The sequence below is a fragment of the Pan paniscus genome, chromosome 5 (assembly GCF_029289425.2).
Source record: "Pan paniscus chromosome 5, NHGRI_mPanPan1-v2.0_pri, whole genome shotgun sequence".
NCBI classification, from domain to species: domain Eukaryota; kingdom Metazoa; phylum Chordata; class Mammalia; order Primates; family Hominidae; genus Pan; species Pan paniscus.
This window is the reverse complement of record NC_073254.2, coordinates 42,425,812-42,433,518: the sequence shown is the minus strand read 5'-3', so window position 1 is coordinate 42,433,518 and position 7,707 is coordinate 42,425,812. Positions and strand designations below refer to the sequence as shown.

Here is a 7,707-nt window from a genome sequence, read left to right as displayed (position 1 = left end):
AACTCAGATGGTTAGCAGCAAAAACAAAACAAAACAAAACAAAAACGGTCCCTGCAGAATTCAAACTTTCTGCGTGAAGTTTGCCCCAAATAGAAACACACACTTGAGAAAGTCTTTGATTTTAGCCTCATCAGAACAGCACAGGTGAGAATGTGCTTCCGTCATTGAGTATCTCCGCCAAACAAACCCAGAACGAGGGTGGCTAAGAATTGTTCATGACTTGCAAGCACGGAGGCAGGAGAGAGAGTGAATTTCTCCTCCTGGAATTCCAAACTGTAAAACCCTGGAGGTGGCAAGGGAATGATCCTAACAAATGGGAAGATTTCAGACTTTTATGGGGAGACCTCATTATATTTCTCGTCTAAAACTAACAAGACACGAAAAATCTTTTCCAACACCAAAGGTGAAAATCATCCCAGCTGGTGTGACCTGGGGAAGTAAAGGTCAGTTTCCCAAATGCAGCGCATGTGAGAACGCATGACCTGCAATGTGACAATGACAGCTTTTCAGAGAGATGTCTACTTGCGCTACCAGGGCCTTGCACCCCCCAGCCCCTGGCCAGACTTTCCCTTGAGCAAAGCAGCGATGAGGACAGCAGAACGTAGTCTTTCTGAGAAGTGGAAAGGAGTCAGGATTACTGAGAGGACAAGCTCTCCTTTGTGAAGCCTTGGGAATGAAATGGCTGGTGAATGGAAAACAGGTTCCTTGTAAGTCTTTGCTTACTATGGGTGAGGCCTGAAAATGTTCCATTCATTTCCACAAACTTTTGATAACTCCTCCAGGTGCTGGTCACTGAAGCAGAAGATGAGGCCTCTGCAAATAACGACTAAATGTATACAACTAAATATAGAATCGCACGTGTGGATCTCTTTCTCCAGAGGCCACTGGCCAAAAATGATGTGAACGAGAACCTTTTTCCACCATGAATTCAATCCTTACCATGCAAACAGGTTCCCATCTTTCAGTGACTCCACAAGCTCTTCTATTTTAATCATGGTTAAACATGCGCCCTTTAAAAGCAAGCAGGGTTGAGATTAGTGAAGAAGGAAGAACGGAGAGAAGAAATTTGGGAACAACCAGTGCAGACAGCCTTGGGACAAAATGTAAAACTGAGCCATCCTGGGTTCTGGTGAAGATCATAACTGGGTGAAAGTCTTACCCCCAGCAAAGTGTTGATGAACTCTTATCCTGATCTAGGCACTGTGTTAAGCAGTGGGGACTCTAAAGGGAACAAGATCTCAAGACTGGTCCCTGCACTGGGATAGCTTGCTGGAGGGTAAGAGGGAGATATTAAAAAGAAACTAAAACGTGTGGTGTTATGATGAGGGCAGTTTGGGTGCTGAGAAATTATAGATGGAGGCAGCTAAGCTGAGATAATGGAAACCAGAGAAGCCTCATTAAAGTCAAGTTGAGATCGGAGGAATGAGTACTGAACTAAAGCAAATAAAGTGAGGGCAGAGGAGAGGGCTAAAGAGTGTTGTGGGAGGTGGAGTTTGGGCAGAAAAAAAAATTCACCATAGCTCATGCTTGGAAGTCAAGTGTGAGAACTGACGGTGGAGATGCAGCAGGTTAAGGGAGCATCATCAAAGTATAAAGTGTTCCCTGGAGCCTTCCCCACTTATTTACTAGTCTGCACACAACATTCTATTTTAAGCAAGAGTCCTCCCTTTTCTCCATTTTACTTAAATGTCTATCATTGATATGGACTCATGGAATCTTTTCTCCCCAGTGATTTATAACTCATTATTGTCCTTAATTATATTGATGTTCAACTTTACCCATATTTATTTAGGGAGAGCCCCTTTTTGGGAACATAGCCTCTGGCCTTGCAGGAGTAAAGCCATCTTGAAGTAAAACAATCATAATGACTAATATTTGACTCCTGCATACCAAGGCATTCAGCAGCAAGGTCAAAAACAATGTATGTAGCATGAATAACCCCTCATAAAATTGCTTATCTAACTTCCCCAGTGGCCATGGGTTTTGCGAGACAGTCTGAGGTGTAATCAGCTGTTCATATTTTACCCTAAAAGCTTGCTATAGAAAGGATACTTTCTGCAGGGTGAGTGCAGGGATCCACCCTCTCGGGCTGCAGCCCAAGATGTGGTTTCTGTTTGTAAGTCTTTATTAAATGTTTCTTTCTCAGAAACTGGATTTTTCAAACTTTGTTTGGCCTCTCATCTCCCTGGGACTTTGGAGGTCGCTTTGCCTGTACCTGCTCATAGTGGAAAACCATTCGAGTGGCCTCTGGATCCTTGTAGCTTGCTACTATCTTTTTTTTTTTTTTTTTTTTTTTTTAATGAGACGGAGTCTCACTCTGTCGCCAGGCTGGAGTGCAGTGGTGCCATCTTGGCTCACTACAATCTCCGCCTCCCTGGTTCAAGGGATTCTCCTGCCTCAGCCTCCCGACTAGCTGGGATTACAGGCCCATGCCACCACACCCAGCTAATTTTTTTTTGTATTTTTAGTTGAGATGGGTTTTCACCACGTTGACCAGGATGGTCACGATCTCCTGACCTTGTGATCCGCCTGCCTCGGCCCCCCAAAGTGCCACAATCATTCTTTTGAACATGTTCTTATTTTCTACATAACAAGTTGTTCCAGACTTAATTTGCATCTACCCTGCCCCAGCCCAAAATTCAGCCATTTCTCAGTAATTTCCTGATTTCTTTCAGTGGGGAAGAGTATTAGAGAGGAATATCCGGGGGCATAGTGTACTAACTGCTTCTATGATATCTGCTTCTTGGTCCTTTTAATGGAAACACCTAGGAAATACATGTGCATGTATACACATATAATCATATATACTTACACATGTGCATGTGCATATATACACATATGCGCATGTATTCATGCCCATACAAATACATATACATATTTTAGAAATCATGAGCTCGGCTTGGTGAGGTGGCTTACGCCTTTAATCTCAGCACTTTGGGAAGCCAAGGCAGATGGATCACCTGAGCTCAGGAGCTCGAAACCAGCCTGGGCAACACGGTGAAACCTCGCCTCTACTAAAATACAAAAAATTAGGTGAGCATGGTGGCATGTGCCTGTAATTCCAGCTACTCGGGAGGCTGAGGCAGGAGAATCGCTTGAACCTGGGAGGCGGGGGTTGCAGTGAGCCGAGATCACGCCACTGCACTCCAGCCTGGGGGAAAGAGACCCTGTCTCCAGAAAAAAAAAAAATGATAATAAAATAATAAAAAATAATAAAAAATAAAAAAATCATGAGCTCACACCCATACCTCCCATTTCAATCCATTCATCTCTTCAGGATTCTTTCTTATATTCTCCCATTCTATATTTGTATGTGTCCCTTTTTCCACATTGAGACCCCTAATTTCAACAAGATTAGCATATTTACTCACCTGCTGTATCATATAATACACATACAATAGTTTTGGAATTGCTTTGCCCATCTACTAACAAAAACTATCCATTAAAAGAGGTTCAGTAGGTGATTGTAACAACTAACCAAATAAATAAATAGAGTTAAAGATTTGTTTGCATTTCTCCATACACATACCCCTGTCTCCTTACCATCCTCACTCTCTTGGCCAAAGAGTGAAGGTGTACTGTCAAATGCCCTGTCCACAAATTATGTTCTTTTCCTTTCCATGTAGTCGTACTATGGAATAAAATTGAGTTCATTTGCTTTAACTTGCTTTCAACCTTAGTTTTCTCCACTACCCATCCTTACTTAACAGTTTTTGAAAATGTAGGTTGGCCGGGCGCGGTGGCTCATGCCTGTAATTGCAGCACTTTGGGAGGCTGAGGTGGGTGGATCACCTGAGGTCAGGAGTTCAAGACCAGCCTGGCCAATATGGTGACACCTCATCTGTATTAAAAATACAAAAACTAGCCTGGTAAGGTGGCACGTGCCTGTAATCCCAGCTGCTCGGGAGGCTGAGGCAAGAGAATCATTTGAACCTGAGAGGCGGAGGTTGCAGTGAGCCCATATCGCTCCACTGCACTCCAGTGTGGGTGACGCAGTCAGACTCTGTCTCAAAAAAAAGAAAAAAAAAAGGTAAAACATTCACAAGCTTTCAAAAGTTAAAGGTCTAACAAAAGGTAAACTCAGAGAAGTGGCCTCCCATATCCCTTGCACTCCATTTCCCCCAAGTCTCTTACCACCAACACCATTTTAGGTAACTGTTAACAGTGGAGGGTGTGCAGGTTCTGGCGTCTTAAACAAAGAATTGGACAAAACTCACAAACAAAGCAATGAAGGAATTAAGGGTTTTATTGAAAATGAAAGTACACTCCACAGTGTGGGAGTGGACCTGAACCTAGGGGCTCAAAGGCCCCGTTACAGAATTTTCAGGAGTTTAACCCCTAGAGAATTCTTATTTGTTACTTCGGAAGCCCTATGTAAACAGACAGGATGAGGTAAAGTTACAAAGTCACTTACAGCATATGCCCTATGGAGAGGATATTTCCTTTTATAGCTGAAGTATGAATTGGCCTCATGTTCCCTGCCTCCAGACCTTATTTTCCTGTCTCATTTCCTCCCTGAGAGATGTGATCCCCATAAATCTTTATGGGAGGCAGAGGTACTGATGGTCTTTTTTCTGTAACTGCTTCATGCTACCTTGGGGCGTAGTCCCTACCTATTGTGGATCATGGAACTCTCTCCCTGTTCTGTCTAGTGAAGGCAAGGTAGCTTCCTGATGGCCAGGGGTGGTGTCTTCACATGGAGGTGGCTGGAACCTTTGTTTCATGATCATCTGAAGCTTGATGGTTTCTAAGCAAGAGGAAATGAATTTGGTTAAAAGATTTAATGGGAACTTCGGGGGTGGATACCTATGCTCTCAGAAATGTTTGTTATAGAGATTTGCAGAAGAAAAAACAAAACCTGGTTTGTTCTAGAATCTATATGTTTCCTTAAAGTCTTAGCAGAAGTGACTCCCTTTTGGTTTGGTTTGGTTTGTTGGGGCCTAGTGCATGAGCCTAGTCCGAAACAATGGCCTTCCAGAATTTTGTTAAAAAAATTTCCCCTTTTTGGTCAGGTTCTCAGTTAGGTGAGAGTGTAACCAAAACTTAGGGCCTTAGTGCCACTCTCAGTTACCGTCATTTTGGGCTTCTGGTCTCAGCACATCATTCATAGGTTAAAGGGTCCTCATGGTGGCACATTTCCTTCAGCTCTTGTTATTCCAGTTGAAGAGAGACCATTTGACATTCTGGAGATGGCTACATGCAAGCATTTAAAACCTTCGAGGGAATGCAGTGCACCAGGGAGACTATTATTATGACTATTGGGAGGATGATACCAAGAGTTTGGAGTGTGCTCCTTACCCAAGGTCCCCATAAACCAAACCTCTTAAAATCAAATAGATCAAAGGATCAGCTAGATAAAGAATTTACTCACTTGACTTAGCAATTTCTTTGTCAATCCTCTACCACTGAATTTCTGTAATCTTCATTTGACGTATTTTTCCATAGGCCACAAGTGCCAGCAGCTGCACAGATACTTCTCTGTTTAGCCAATTCTATCATAACTTTCACAAGGTAATTTAGAGTCTATTGTGTAACTATAGCATTTACAGTAGAATTTTTTATAGAACCTATTGTGAGGGATATATTTCTAATCATTGCTTCTTTTTCTTTAAACCATGGAAAAAGGACCTAACAAATGATGCCTTTTTAGAAGAGTGAAGGCCTTCTGGCAATGTTCTCTTTAACCCATGATGTGGGTTAAGAGGAGTGAACCAATGTTTTGTTTTTGATTATGAGGCAAAGCATGTACCTTTGAAGTTTCTTACCTACATTGTGGCTTCATCTTTTATCTATCAAAGTATAAGTTTACCCATTTAAAAAGCTGTTTACAAACTCCTTCGCAAGTAAGAGTATACACCATAAGTGCACATAACAGACACCTTTTCCACTTCTATTTTTTTGTAGAGGCATAAGCAAGAAAAAATATTCGAAGATAAGTTTCACGACAGTAGAAGTCTTAATCTGTGAACGTGAGAAAAGCTGTTCATAGTAAGGATGCCATTCTCTTCTTGGGAGAAATTTCTTTGGTTAATTTTACCTTAAGGGTTCCAGTGGGCACACAGCTCCAAGAGCTTGGAGGGACCCTTCTCAGTTGTGAGATTATGAACTCAAAGTTCAAGTTCCCAAAGTTTTGTTGTAGTGTGAATGGCAAGAACAGTCTTTCTCTGATGCTTCTAGAAGATTCAAATCATAAAAAGCTTTCTTTGCCTGTTGAAAATACACTGTAGTAATCTACTGTTATAACATCAGCCCTCTTGCATGGGAAACCTTTTATACAACCAGAAAACATGCACTGAAAATAACAAATGAGCTCTCAAGCTTGGTGTTTGCTTGGTGGGGACCCACGTGGGTTCAACATGCGTATCGAGAAGTGTTATTTCTGTTCAGGGCCCATCTACCCTGGTCACGGCATGATGTTCGTCCACAACAATTGCAAGTTGTTCAGATTTTGTAAATCTAAATGTCATAAAAACTTTTAAAAGAAGGGCAGTCCTCGCAAAGCTAGGTGGATCAAAGCATTCCAGAATGCAGCTGGTAAAGAGCTTACAGTGGATAATTCATTTGAATTTGAAAAACGTAGAAATGAACCTATCAAATACCAGCGAGAGCTATGGAATAAAACTATTGATGCAATGAAGCAAATTGAAGAAATCAAACAGAAATGCCAAGCTAAATTTGTAATGAACAGACTGAATAAAAATAAAGAGCTACAGAAAGTTCAGGATATCAAAGAAGTCAAGCAAAACATCCATCTTATTCAAGCCCCTCTTGCAGGCAAAGAGAAGCAGCTGGAAGAGAAAATGGTACAGCAGTTACAAGAGCATGTAGGCATGCAAAATACGTCTTAAAAATCTCTGTAACCATTTCTTTTATGTACATTTGAAAATGTCCTTTACAGACTTGGAACTGCTAAATTATTAGTTTATTTTTTACATAAGGTCACTTAAATGAAAAGTGATTAAAACATATCTTTCCTACATTGACATCTGCAAAACATCAGATATTACGAATGTTAGATTGCATCTCAGTGTTAAATCTTCACTGATAGATGTACGTATGTAAATCATGAAAATTCTACTTCTAACTATAGAAGTGAATTGTGGATGTAAAATGGTTATGCTATTTGGATAATGGCACTAGGCAGCATTTGTATAATAACTAATGGCAAAAATTCATGGCTAGTGATGTATAAAATAAAATATTCTTTGCAATAAAATATTCCCTTTATTAATGTTATAGAAGGGGGGATACAACAAGGAACTAACAATTTGTATAACAGTGTCAAATGTTATTTTGATTTTAGTATTTCCTGTTTTCGTTTATTTGTATCTTAGAAGAGCATAATGACATTGTTTGATGAAGCCTAATTATTCTGGACTGTTTTGACCTGGTTTAACCCTTCTGATAGGTAGTTGTGGATATTGGGGATGAGAACTGAATAATCTTTGCCTGGAGTGACACTACACTCTAGAATTTCCATTTTGGAGAATACTCAGTTCTAACTTGTGACTGCTGGTAGAACAAACTTTATTTTTCTAGCCTAGCAATGTTCTAGAAGCAGAGGAATCCCAGTGCCTTTTAAAAGTTATTATATGGTTTTCTTTTAAAAAGCTCCTGTTTTTGGAAAGTAGAATTTAAGAGTATAACATCTGTTCATTATTTGCACATAAAATGAAACCATTTAAAAAGAAAAAATAAACAGAAAAA

At 40.5% G+C, this 7,707-nt stretch overlaps 1 pseudogene; it reads left to right on the top strand.

The window, feature by feature from the left end:
• Positions 1-6,356: 6,356 nt before the first annotated feature.
• Positions 6,357-6,848, top strand: LOC103783497 (probable ribosome biogenesis protein RLP24; annotated as a pseudogene).
• Positions 6,849-7,707: the final 859 nt, after the last annotated feature.